At 37.8% G+C, this 14,867-nt stretch overlaps 1 long non-coding RNA gene across 7 annotated transcripts; it reads left to right on the forward strand.

Annotated features, from left to right (window-relative positions):
• The first annotated feature begins 11,017 nt into the window (after nt 1–11,017).
• On the forward strand, nt 11,018–14,444 carry LOC145125079 (uncharacterized). Of its 7 annotated transcripts, XR_013715792.1 has the most exons (5): nt 11,018–11,439; nt 12,390–12,564; nt 13,606–13,665; nt 13,883–14,172; nt 14,266–14,444. It is a non-coding gene; the product is annotated as an uncharacterized LOC145125079 (long non-coding RNA). The 7 variants fall into 7 exon arrangements; XR_013715795.1 differs by having other exon boundaries at nt 11,018–11,448; nt 13,606–14,172; XR_013715794.1 differs by having other exon boundaries at nt 13,440–14,172.
• The last annotated feature ends 423 nt before the right edge of the window (nt 14,445–14,867 follow it).

Below are 14,867 nucleotides of genomic sequence, written 5' to 3' on the forward strand. Positions count from 1 at the left end.
TGAGTTCTGATAGTTCTTAGTTGGTTGCATAACAACTTGGAAGCAATGGCAGGCCCTTGTGTTGCCAGGTGGCAAGAAGTTAAGACTGCACAAGTTCGGTCCATATGAGTTTTGATTTGTCACTAACCTTGTCTTGTGATTATGGTTTTGACAAATCCACATGGAAAGGAGCACATACACCATAAAATCTAAGTGACATAAGGTTTCTCTCCGATTCATGAAAATGATGGTGAGGAAACGCTTTCACTAAGTAGATTTTAGGTAGATAGCAATTGTGATATTTGCATTCTCAAAGTCGTTAGTGGAGCGTGTGTGGTTAACCGGCATACTAACATGAACTTGTGAGAAATGGCAAAGGTCTAAACAATTGAGACTATGATTACGGCATCCCTTTTTCATAGTTCTAAAAAATTGTTTAGACACACATATGAGCTATCTAAGGAAAGGTGTGTGATTTTGATAAAGTCTTATCAAAACATCTCGTATCAGAAATCTGAACTTTGGTAAGAAAGTCAATAAAGTATTGATTTCTAGAAGTTCATCTGATTTCTGAGTACATGTCAAAGCTAGTGGGAGCATAAGTGTTATGCTAATAATCATCATGTTAGTGGGAGCATGATAATTATTATTAGTATTGCAAGATAGCAATGTTAATTATAGAAAACAAAAGTTTCAATTCGTGAAGTTGCAGGGGTTGAAAAGTTGTTTTGCTATAATTAAGGGAGAGGAAATTATACTTCATTTCAATTATAAAAGCTTAGATTGAGGTTTTAATCATCTTTAGTCCAGGATATATATGAATTTTGTGTTGGAATGGCTCAACATCAAGAAATTCTATATATGGGTCCATTATTTGCGTTCTAAAATTCGATTATGATTACGGCATCCCTTTTCATATTCTGAATTATGAGAACTTGGCAAATAGAAATATTGTAGCAAAAAGACTGGTCTAGTATCATGTCTTTATGTGAAACATCATGAATCGTGTCTCATATGCTTCAGATATAGGGTCGATTGCATGTGCTACAATATTCATCTGTTCTAAATTTTTCCAAATGCCTAGAGCATTAAGAGGGAAAAAAAATACTAGAACTAGATATGACTAATTTGATTAAGCAATTGTCGAGAACAATCTAAGGTTTACCAAAGATTGGTTGCTCAAGGACAGTTGGAAGTATAGTGTTAATTTTTGGAAATGACCATATTGACATATTCTGAAAAGAGGCAACTATTGTTCAGAAGTGATAGTCAAAATGGGAATATGGAAATGTTTCCATAGATGGAAGTTATTCAATTTGTGTAAGATTAGAAAAACTTAATGCAAGAAGGATGTTTCCATGGCGTTGATCTCTATTGGAATACTCTGTAATGTCTGTTGACAAGTCTTTGTGACTTTGTGCATAATCATTACAAGAGGATCAATGCATATAAGTTTAAAATCTAACAATATTTCGGTAAATGGCATGAATTTGGAATTCTTGCATTTGCGGTAAGGATTTAGGAATGTGAAATGAGAATCATTGGAATTATGTTCAATCGATCTATTTCACAAAGTAAAGATCATAGACAAACTTAGTATGCATACTTGGTGTATGGCATAACTAATGTTTAGACAAACATAGTGTGCATACTTGGTGTATGGCATGACTAGTGTTTAGAAAACATAGTGTACATGCTTGGAGCATGGGACAATTATTGTTTTAATTCAAGTATAAAGTTGATAGTTTGAAACAGTATGCAATGAATAATGTGTAATCAATATGGTGATAAATAAAAAGTGTTTTATTTATATTCATAAGTTCTGAGACCATATTGGATTCGATTATTCTTGTGTTTCACTTTGCATGTTTTGACTTCCAGAATAACTAGGTCGTTCTTCCTGAATGACTAAGTTATTCAAACTATCCACAGTCGGTCATATGTTGGAAGTAGATATGAATCAAGACTGTCATGAAGTTGGTTGTAGAGGTCTAAGATGTTGGACATGGCTACAACACTCATGAGTGCTCATAAGTTCTGAGTATTGGATTCAACCCACGCTCGCTGGTATCACTTCATGGAATTTATCTCGAGTGATCGCGAGACGGTAATATCATATAAGTCTTCACACCTAGAGATATGACTTGTTGCCTATGGGTTGGTTATACATTGATTGCACGAAAACGCATTTGGTAACTCAGTGTTATAAAACGTTTGGTAACTCGGTGTTATAAAACGTGCCTTTGTGTATGATTCAACAAGTAGTAGAAAAAGCATATGAGTCGAAGTTTATCCATTCCTTTTACCCTTAAAGGGATAAAAGCGATATCTGTGGGCCCCTCGATGATTTAGTGATGACACCCCGAAGTGCTTGGCCAAGCCAGGGCTGGTTTGATTTGTTCAATTAGTCGGTCGTCATAAATCAGAAATCGGGAAACAACAAATGGACAGAGAGAATGATTTTAATCCATGTCTCAGTCCATATGATATCTAGAATGGAGGAATATATGATCCCTTATCTGATGGACGCGTCATTGATTTGTTCAGAGTTCGACGGCAGCAGCTTTTAAGAGCTACGATTGCTAGTCAGGTTTTGAAGTCATACGCAATAATAGTTTTAGACTTATCCAAGTGGGAGACTATTGGATTAGTGTCTAAGTCCATAACTATATTTGGTATGTACTTGACCCGATTGGCATGGTCCATTTGGGTTGCATGGCATCATGCATTTGGATAGACTAAAATGAGAGAAATAACACTTAAGGTTTATTAATATATTATAAGTTCTAATATATTAATAAGATTATTTAATTAGTATTGATCAAGAATTAATTTGAAATTAATTAAGTGATCAAAAGGAGTCTAATTAAAGATATGGGTTGATTGTGTAAATCATCCATACTTGTATAGTGGGCTAATGCTCCATGGATTATCAAGTTGGGCTAAAACCCATAGGATGCTCCATGGTGTTTTTGTATCCATGGATCATGGAAATGAAAGGCCATGCCAATTAGGGTTTACATGGTGTAACCCTAATTGTGACACACTATATAAGCATCTTATTCTTCCCAAAAATCGGCCACTATGAAGGAATGGTGAGGGCTAGCCGATTTCATGAAGTGTCTCATTTCTCTCAAGTTATTCTAAGTGTATTTGGTGTTGTGTGAACCATTTGAGGTGTCACACTTGAGGCACTAGGCTCTTGAGCTCCATGAAATCAAGCTACAACAAGGGGTATGTAATTATACTAGATTTTATATTACATGTACATTATATTATGCTAGTTAGAACAATACCTTGGAAAATTGATATTTTCATGTATAATAGAGAAAACATAGATCCAAGGTATTTAGGGTTGCATGTACACCTTAGGAGTGTTAGAATGCTCAAAACCCTTCACTCCCAACTCACCCAATCCTCAATCAAGAGGGCCACTCGATTGCCTCCTTCCCTGACGGGGATGCGAAACTCATCCTAGTTTCACACCTATTTCTGCTCCTGAATACCTGATCGATTCTTCCCCACTTAGATTCGACTAAATCTTCATGGCGTGTGAGAATTGATGGATTCCCAATCCTTCTTGCTTTCTAATAATCCACTGTTGACAACCTATGCTTACGAATTCTATCGATCAATTAACAGTTGAACCTTAAGATCATCCATCCTCTAAAATATTGAAGAGTACTCTCGAATTCTGATCCAGTCTGATACCTCAATTCACTTCTCATGCTACTATACCAACTCCTTAAGTTTCCATGTTGGCGACTAGAAACCTTAACCTTTACCCTGGCTGGCGAATCCTCGCAGAACCACTGAACTCTAATCAACCATGAACCATGCGAAAAATACAATTCCCTTGGAACATCCAATGGTTAACAACCCATACGACTATACCCGTATTTATCTGCTACTGCTCCTCTCCTAGCGATGGTAGTGCCAAAACCCAAAAGCTATCCCATAGACCGCCGCCGATCATACTGGAACGAATGATGAAACCACTATACCCCATCGATACAGGTGGACCAGCTTGATGAAGCTAACCACAGACCTTCCACATAATACCCCTGACCGATCTCTACTACGAACCGAGAGAACACTGAACACCCCGATGCAGTGAAAAGGGAACGACCTTTTACTAACTACTCAACAATTCACGGTATGCAATTGGCATATGAAAATTCTTAAGAATATAACACAAGCAGGGAAATAAACCCCTAGGTACACTTACCTAAAACTCAATGAGAATCCAAAGCAGATATAATTATTGATCAAGAGTAATTACACAATACTATCATTACAGAAAAGGGGATTTCAGATTACATACCAGCGATCTATTGCGGCTCGATCTTGACTTCCTGCGGAACGACAGGCGCTGGAACCTGAACTCTCTCCGCCTCCCTAGCAGGACAGCGGGAATTGAAATGACCTGGCTGGTGACAATAAAAACATATCTGATCCTTTTTACAATCCGATGCACATGCCCTCTTTCTCCACACTTGAAACACCTAAACTTGTGACAAGCAAACCCATGGGTTCCCCCGCACTTGCCACACACCTCAAGATCTCCCTGACTTCCAATACCCAAGTCAGCCGAGTCGGACCCTCCACCTCCTTCCAATCGTCCTAAGATAGGTGTCTGCTTCCTTTTTTCGAACCGCGCTTCCAAACTCACATTTCCTTCACTACCAGCCCCACCAGCTGCACTTGCAGCACGTGAGAGTGAGGCCCACTCCTCAAATTGGACAATCAATCTGTCAGTGATCCGACTAATGATACTAGGAAATCCCTCGCGAAGGGCTCGTGAAATCTCTGCGGTCATCCGATTAATTGGTTGACTCTCCTGGAGACACGACACACAAATCTCTTCCGATCCCGAATAACTAAAGCTAACAAGAGGATCCTCCTCCCCGGAGGATCCTAAGGATCCACAAGCCTTGCGCTCCGGATGAGCCCCTAGCTCCCCTGCTATAGTCTCAACCCGAAAGTCCCCGAGACAGCTATCCAATACTACCAAAATCCCTTCCTCGACTGAACCCAAGATCATAGGAGTCTGCTCCATCATACCACGGGTAATCTACGATGAGAGGAACTCCTGCATCTACTTGCTGATCGATTCCGCACCTGCACCTGTGCTGGATCCTGAACCTGAACCTTCTCCCTGAGAGCTCATCTCTAAACTTAAATACATTCAAGCCAATAATCACAATTCGCCCAAGAATCCACCTCTCATAAGCTTCTTAAATTCTCCAAGACTCTCACCGATTCGAGTATGGATCTGGTGCTTTTAGAAGTACGGGCCCAATACTACCTTCCACACCTATCCATACTTTCCTCAACAATCCTCCTGAATCCTCCAAGTCACTTCCTCAAACTGATGCACCCAAGTATCACTAAACCTCATTAGTAACCCACTGAAGCATATCCTAGGCTTTCCTAGGTTCCCGAACCCACCCAGTCCTCAGCTGCTGAAAGATTCTCAGTAATATCAACTAGCTACCTCATGAATATAGCCACATGTAGCAGAGACAGATAATCCTTCGAGTAAAAGACTCAATGCTAGAACGGTTGGACTCAGACGAGAGCTACGCAATAGGGCCAAGTCCATCACTCTGAGATTATCCATCCTGTGCCACATGTGACTTAGCATATTGTAACGCCCGGGTTTCGGGGCTAAGCATTTTTAGACGATGTAATAGTCTAGGTCAACTATTGTAACTCTTTTGATGTAATAAAGATGAAATATTTGAGTATTTTAAGAATTATGTGAATTTATATGCTTATTATTTATGTATAATTAATAAAGAATAAAAATAAGCGTCAAAATTAAAGTATGAGATAAGCCCGATATCTTTACATAAAGTTGTAGTGGTCGAAACAATGATTCCGGAGATATAAAGAACGCCGAAATCCGAGTTATAACGAAGAAGTTATGACCCGTCGAAGTTTCGCGGCGGAACCGGCACGGCACCGGGAAGCGTAAATAGTGAATTTACGATAGAGCGAGTTTTAGCCTTAGCAATCTAAACGAAAGTTGTAGAATACGTTAAACCGGGAGCGTCCATAAAAAGAACGCCCAAATCTGACTTCGTATGAGGAAGTTATGATTTTTTGAAGTTTCGGCTTAGCAGTGTACAACCCGAAGTTCGAATATTAGATCGAGCGGTTTTTAGCCAACACAACCTAAACGAGAATCGAAGATCTCGTTAATAGTAGCACAACAATAAAAAGACAGACGAAAACGGACGTCGGATGAAGAAGTTATGAATTTTTAACAGACCAATCCTGTCCCGGCCTGTTAAAAATATAACTTTTAAAATAAAGTCAAAATTTGCCGACGGAGTCTAAACGAAAGTTGTAGAGTACATTCCCGCCTATGCGTGGATATAAAGAACGTCGAAAACGGAGCTCGTATGTGAAAGTTACGAATTTTTAAAGTCGAGAGTGCAATTTGCGAAATCTGATGCAAGACGCGATGACGTGGCTCAATCCTAGCCGTTGCTTGCTCCCCACGGTCTCGCATCCGATGAACGCCACGTCGCCTCGCCTTCGCTCTATGCCCCGCGTCCAAGGCTGGTACGCCCAGCGTACCTTCGGACCTGATCCTCTTGCGAGTGCGAGCCAGCTGGTGCGAGCTGGCACCCTTATCCGAAGTTACACCCCGCGTAACTTGTTGAACGCCCCGTGTAGATCCGAAGTTCGGCCCCTATAAATACCCTGCGAGGGCTGCCGAGGAAATCACACCAAAACTCATTCTTTCTCTCACTACTTTCTCTCTCTAACCCATTTTAACCCCTAAACCCTAGGAAAAATCCCTAGCACCCAAAGGAAGCCCCGAGGCTCCCGGAGTCCCGAGAAAAAGGGTCTTTCGGTTTCGGAAACGCTGCTCCGAGCAAAGCCCGGTTCTCTTTAAAATCCGTTGTAATTGAGCTACGCCTACGCAATTTTTAATATAACTTTTAAATAATTATAGTAATGTTATTAGGTCCTTAAAATAATTATTTGGGCTATTATTATGAGTTATATTGAGTGTTATTTAACGCTTATATAATAATAATAATAGTTAGACTATTAATTAGTCGCGGTTAACGTTAAAACTAAACTATAGTGGTATCAATACTAGGTTTTGGTCAAGGAAAAACTGTTTTGAGATAACGAAGTGCTGTTCGAGTACCGAGTCACCACCTAATCAGGTGAGTGCATAGTCACTTTCATCTTACACATAGATATGAAGTATTTAATATAAATTACGTGTTATGTGTGCATATTGTCTGAATACTTGCTGTCTATGTTGATGAAAGATTTTTATACATGTTTTAAATGATTTAAACTGTATATGTATTTTATATCTACAAAATGTTGGGGTAAAACATGGGTAGATTTAATAGACGATGTGTGATAAAATGATGAGAGGCCTCGATATTGTTGTTGTTGATTCTGTCATCTAGCGGAGTATGGATGACAACCACGGACTCTTCTAGACAATCCAGTGGAACGCTAGCAGGCTCGCAACCTGTAGGTGTTTGTGAACGATGTATTCACCGGTGTACTCCATCCCCCTCATGGTTGCCTTTAGGACATTTATTGCTGAGGAACCCCCTTAACAGTAGTGTCCATCCCGATGATGATCCTTAGGCTAGGTCCCTTATGATAGGTGTTTAGGGACGTAAAATGAGGATAACGGGAACGGGTAATTGGGTTATTGTTGGTTGATGAAATTAATAAACTTATTTATTGTGGGTTGAAAACCCTATGTGCTCACCAGGCTCCCAAGCCTGACCCACTCAGTTTCATGTATTACAGGTAGTGGCGCTCGAGCATAGATGTGATGTTTTGGATGAGGGATTACGGATATAGGCCTGTAGATACGAAATAATGTAGTAAGGCTTCTATTGTACTGTTTATGCTTTTGATCTGTATCGAACATGACATCCCGAGTCTTTTAATGAAATACATTTCCTTGGAAATGCTTTTGATAAATCTTTATCATATTTTGTTTTGGGACAAATTCCGCAACACTTTTATTTAAAATGTTACTCTGATTTTCAAACAAGCATAAACAAAATCGGTCTTTTCTGGCCGTGAAAATGGGGATGTCACACATATTCACTTAGTAGCTAGCTCACATTGCTAAGAGTCCCACAAAGCACAAAGCAAGCAACATTCAAACAATGGAAAAATCTAACCCACATATTCTAATCAAACCATTCTATCCTCTTACCAGGAATCTATACTGGCATTATATTCTAAGACTCATGCAATCAGGCATAACCTAAACAGGCCATCCTATCACTGACTGATCAGTACTAGCATGCAGGTCTACAAGCACATACAATAGGCATATAAGGCATCCTTCCTAGATCCTTAGCCATAATCTAGCATGCAGTTCCCATATTCTTAATTCATATCATAACATAACATGTATGGGTATCTTGGGAAAACTTACAATATCAGAGTGTAATCCCAACGATCTCATGTGCGGAAAACATAGTGTGATGCGCTGCGATCATGCCGACTCCTTTCCTTTGAAAACGAAGTACCTGAAACCAAAACTATAAACCGTAAGCACGAAGCTTAGTGAGTTCCCCCATCATACCACATACCATACATAACACATACTGTCAAACATATCCGGGTACTAGCTACCCCTTCGGTCTCTTTCAACTGGTAACTTGCCTAGTGCGGAAAACATAGTGTGATGCACTGCGATCATGCCGGCTCCTTTCCTTTGAAAACGAAGTACCTGAAACCAAAACTGTAAACCGTAAGCACGAAGCTTAGTGAGTTCCCCCATCATACCACATACCATACATAACACATACTGTCTAACATATCCGGGTACTAGCTACCCCTTTGGTCTCTTTCAACTGGTAACTTGCCTAGTGCGGAAAACATAGTGTGATGCGTTGCGATCATGCCGGCTCATTTCCTTTGAAAACGAAGTACCTGAAACCAAAATTGTAAACCGTAAGCACGAAGCTTAGTGAGTTCCCCCATCATACCACATACCATACATAACACATACTGTCTAACATATCTGGGCACTAGCTAACCCTTCGGTCTCTTTCAACTGGTAACTTGCCTAGCATACTATCGACCGGTAACTTGCCTAGCATATCAGTGTGCTGGCCTACCCCTTCGGCCCTGTCGACCGGTACCTCGCCTAGCATATCAGGGTGCTGGCCTACCCCTTCGGTCCTTTCGACCGGTACTGGGGACTATTTCACCCCCTACTTCTACCACATAACATCCTAGTGCATAAACATATAAGTCATATACTGCCTAGCTTATCTGGGTGCTGGCATACCCCTTCGGCCCTATCGACCAGTATTGGGGTCTATCCTACCCCTCCTATCACATATCACATAACATCATGGCATACTAGCACATAAAACATAACGGATAACGACATACCGAATAATTATCACAAAGACAATCATCCCTACTATAACTCTTACTAGTGGGCCGGCCTTGGTGCCTTAGACCCACTTCTATTGGAAGGTAACTCACCTCAAATACTGAAGCTCGCTGCCCGAACTCCCTAGTTGCTGCCCTGACGGCTTCCCAAACTGACAATTTCTAGCACAATATCCAATTAGCACTAAGTTCTAAACCATGAACCATATTCCAATCTCGGGGTAAAATGACCATTTACCCTTGGGCCAACAAGACCCATAACTAAGGCCCAAGTCCAAAACCAATAAGGTTTAAAACCATAAGATCCCTAAAAGCCCAATATATGGCCCAATTTCCAAGTGGGCCCAAACCCTTACATGGGACTACCCTTTCTGAACCCATTTCATAATTCATAACCCTTCAGGGTCAACCTTGGTCAAAGTCAACATCCAAGTCAAAGTCAACTCGCCGAGTTGGTTGAATCAACTCGCCGAGTTCTATAAATCAGAAAACCTCGAACTCGCGATTCAACTCGTCGAGTTACCCTTTAACTCGCCGAGTTCTTCCTTATGACAGAATCGAGACTTTTCATTTCAACTCGTCGAGTCCTTCCTTGGACTCGTCGAGTTCTTCATTCTTCAGAACTCAGAAAATCTTGGCCAACTCACTGAGTCATCTTCTAGACTCATCGAGTTACTCAGAAATCCGAAAGATCAGGGAAGAGTTTTAGCCGGGTGGGAAGAAGGGGCGAAAGTTGACAAATAACGCAAACAGTGGTGGTCAAATGCTGAAACACGTAAAAGGCACTGTTGAAGAGGGTTACGTGAATTAATATTATATATAATATAATTGGTGATGACTTTTGATCCCTCTCCAATAGCTATTTGGAAGAATTTGTTTTAAAAAATATACCAAGTCAATTCCATCCATGATCCAACAATCTTAGACACGATAATACAACAAAAACACAGGTTCAAGCTGCAACAATGAAAATGATACAAGTTGACAAGATTTCCACACTTTGATACAATCCAAAGACCATTTAACCCAATGTTTTCACATCAGTTTCAATATCAAACTCAAACCAAATTTATCCCAATATTTCCACCACAACAATTTTCGATTGATCGCTGTTGCAATTGTAAATACCTTCACAAATGTTTTTTTTTCTTAACTCAATGCAATCCCTACAAGAAACGTTTTTATTAGTGACGACTGAAAATCTGGTCACTAAGAGCATCATTTAGTCATCATATAATAAGTCGTCATTGAATTTTGGTAATGCTATAAATTTAGTGACCAATTCGATGATAGTTGTCACTCACCGATCACTAAATTATAAAATAAAAATAAAATAGTTTTTTTAATATCAGAAAACAAATATTAATGACTAAAGAGAATGGTAACTGACAAAAAATATTGATCACTGGTGTTAAAGGATTAGAGGCCAAAAAAGAGTCGTCACTAGATTGCCTCACACGTGGACACGTAACTATACTCCCTTTAGTATGTAGATACTAAAATTACAAATTATAATAGTGAAAGGGCTAATTGTGCCATTTCAATATGATGAAGGCCCATAAAAAATAATCTCCTTCTTTTAAACATCTCACGTCTCACCATCATCGTCAAATACCCTCGTTTTTTAAAACACGCTCACTCACTCTCACTCACACACACACACACTCTCTCTCTCTCTCTCTCTCTCTCTCTCTCTCTCTCACGCAGACAAGCACAATTTTCTGCAAAATATGCCAACAACAATCGTCGTGCTATGCATCTTTGCGGTGATGATGTACCCATGATTCGTCGAGTCAGTGTTACTGAACATGGCAAATTGCATACGTGACGAAGATCGGTAAAGAATCCAGAAGGAACATGTTGCTCGGGTCTTAAATCGGTGTTGAGAACAGACGCACTATGTTTATGTGAAGCCACCGTTGAATGCCACCAAAGCCCTAGCTTTGCCTGCTGCTTGTGATATCAACGCTCCATCTGTTACTAACTCTGGAATTAAGCCTATCCAGTATCTCTGTTCGTCTCTCGTTAGTCACTTACATTCTTCAGGTCTGCACAGTATGAACATCTCTGTCTTGATTTTTTTAAATCAAATTTCAATTTTGTCTTAGTGAATTTCCTGCTTGATTGACATGTAAAATCAAATGTGTTTTGTGTCCTTAGTCATAATTCACCTCATAAACTGAGGTTCCATGGCTTGTCTTACAAGTGATTTTCGAATTCCTATTTAAGTGAATTCATAAATCTAGCTCGATTTATGAAACTAGGGATTTTAGCTACTTCTGCAATATCAAACATGCTACATCCGGCTTACCAAGGTATTCTGTCATCAATGCAAGTGATGAAGCTCTATTTTTGTAGCAAGTCGAAAATTATAGTCTGTGTTCTAGAGTGAAATTAAGTAGTTGACATCTGTGAAAAATGTTTTCTCTTCATCACCATTTAAAAGTAAAATTAAAGCAATAGTGTCGGTGTTAATTTTGTGAAAGATGTTCTTGACTCTGTTTTTGGTAAGTTTTAGGTTTAACATAAGAACTCAAAATCCAGCCTATCTATTAATGGGAAGAATGCTCTTTTTCTTAGGCTATGATTGTATGACTCATTTTGGTTCTTCGTAAAGAACATAAACATATAGAAATATGCTTTTGCCAATATGCTACTTACATATAATCTCAAGAAGGAAAGAACAATTTCTCATAATCTTTCACAAATAGATATCAATGAAATGGTTAATAATATTATCTTAACTGAATTTGAGGAGATTAAACTATTTTTGACATGATATTTTCACATCAGATTTATGTATAGGAAACAATTATTGTTTTGTGATCATCATTTGTTATAGTAGTAAATACTTGGTCCATTCAAGAGATAGATTTGTCATGTGGTATTCTACTATTCTTCACTATAAGTGACTTTTAGACAGTATACAAGGGTAAAAGAGTCCAAGAAAAGCGGTGAATGAGATGATTAAGTTTACCATTTGGTTTTTTTTTCAGGCTGCTAAACATGCAGGGTGGTTATCAAGTGATGAGAGCAAATGCCAAAAAAGATGTCATGTAGGGTTTGGTCTTGTTGTTGATAATGAAAATAGATTTAGCATTAATGTGGTTAAGTTGGTTGATTTTCTTGATGAAGCTAAAACTCGGTGTAAGGCTTCTCTTGTGGAGAAAGGTATATAATAAACTTTCTGGGGCTATTTTTATGATGATAGGGGCATACATGTATTCTAGTTAAATAGCTTCTCTTAAATGAAAGTAGGCTACTATAAGAAGAAAAGTACGTTGCTATTCCTTACATTGAACCCTTCTGAGCTAATTGCAAGAAATAAAATTTACTTGGTAATAGTACTTGTTGTCTGTCTTTGGAATTTGTTGAATTCTCTCATCATGTGACTTGTATTTCTTTTTTCATGTAACATGTTGTTTTTTAGTTCAAGAGCCTAATGATTTTCTATATATGTTTTGTTTACCATTGGCCTTAAGTTACATTCAATATGACACTAAAGTACCCAACAACGAAGTAATTGCTGATCTTTCTGAAAAAAGGTAAAACTTCCTAAGAAATCAAAAGCCAAAATATGTATTTTCTAAGTTCAAGACTGCACTTGATATCTTATAACATTAAAGATCCAATCAAGTAGAAAAAAAGTTGCAATAGATTTAAATAAGTTTGCTAAGTTCCCATTACTTAAAATGCATTAAATCAATTTCGTGGAAGTTTTTTTTTTTAAATTTATGCTTCTAAATTGTTTTTTGAATTTTCTTGCTTTAAACCAATATACAATATGTTGCAGACCTATGGTATTGACTCAAAGCTATAACTTGGTAAAAAAACGACTTTTTTGTTTTATGAATTTGTTTACTTTCTGCTGACTGCTGGGCTTTAATCAGGGGAAGTTATGTCATTTTTACTACATTGTTCACATATTCGTCAACTGAAAAAACTCTCTTGTTATGCTATAAGTTATTGCTCTTCAAAGAATTTTGGTATATATTTGTTCTTTTTAATCGGTTTATGTTCTTTCTATTTCTTTTTCTTTTTACTAGAGAGTGGTGTTGTTAATGCTGCACATGATAACTGAATGATTTCATTCCTTTAACCATGCCAAACATGGTAACTGAATGTAATCACTCATTCAATTCCCTTGTTGTCTATTCCATTCCATCATTTTCTCAACTATGGCCATTTCATACACCTTTAAACTCTTTGCAGGGTAAGCCCGGAATGGCAAGAATAGGCTTAACGATTTCAAATATTCTTTTATATCTCGAGGTAACATCAATTGTTCAATTTACTAAACTATCCCAGATACAATTATAGCATTGTACTTTCAGTTTTTATCTTATCAAGACCTTATACCTTGAAATTACTACATAAACTTGCTTTGTATTTCTATAAATTGGTAGATTTCATTACAGTAGGATATGCTATAATAAACAAATAATTGTTATTTCTTGCAATTAACCCTTTCTAATATCATTTCTTGCAGACTGTGGGATAGCTGAATAATTTCCCAGTTTAGTGAGATACTTATTTACTTTTTGGTTAATAATTTTTTTCTCTTCTATTTCAATTTACTAATTCTGTTACAGCATTGTAAATCCTATAAATAGCAACACACTTCCATTACTTATTTATTATAGCATCCTACTTTCATTCCTTTCTATTTACAACATTACAGGTCTGAACTTAGCAATGAGAAGCATTAGCAGTGAGAAGCAGGCCACCAACATATCAAGCACTGCCAACTCCAAGAATCATACGTAATTTATCTTTGAAGTAGGTACTTGATGGAATATATCATATTTGCTTAAATGACGGTTAACTTTTATTTTTTTTATCTCATATAGCTTAATGCTTTTGGTAATCAAGTTGCAGGAAGATTTAACTATTGTCTTACTGAAGATACTAAAGTGGAGACAGTCTGCAAAAATGTTTATTAATCTTGTATAGATAATGTGATTGGTTTCTCATTGTTTAGGTTCTTACTTGAAACTACTGATTTGACAGATGTTCAATATGATGTGTTTTTGCAATCAAATTAAACTGTGTGACTTCGTTTAAATTTGAGAACATTTTATGTTTATCATTTAATGAGATATATATTGATAAATGAATTATAGTATATCTTACCATTGACTAAGTAAGTTCCATGCTAGTTACCTAAATGAGTTAAATACAAAGAAATAGCAATCAAAATTAGTGACGACTTTTTATGGTCATAAATTGGATAAAATAGTGACCAGTTTTTTATGGTCACTAATTGGGTAAATCAATGACCATTTTTTATGGTCACTAATTTGACAAAACAGTGACCACTTTTTATGATCACTAATTAGATTAAACAGTGACGACTTTCATTGATTAGTGACAACATTTAGTGACGAAATGGATCGTCACAAAGTTAGTGACCGGTATATTTTCGTCACTATTTAGTGACCGCTTTTTTACGTTGGTCACTAATCAATTTTTGT

This window comes from Lactuca virosa, chromosome 7 (assembly GCF_052849685.1).
Source record: "Lactuca virosa cultivar CGN04683 chromosome 7, Lactuca_virosa_CGN04683_v6, whole genome shotgun sequence".
In the NCBI taxonomy this organism is placed as follows: domain Eukaryota; kingdom Viridiplantae; phylum Streptophyta; class Magnoliopsida; order Asterales; family Asteraceae; genus Lactuca; species Lactuca virosa.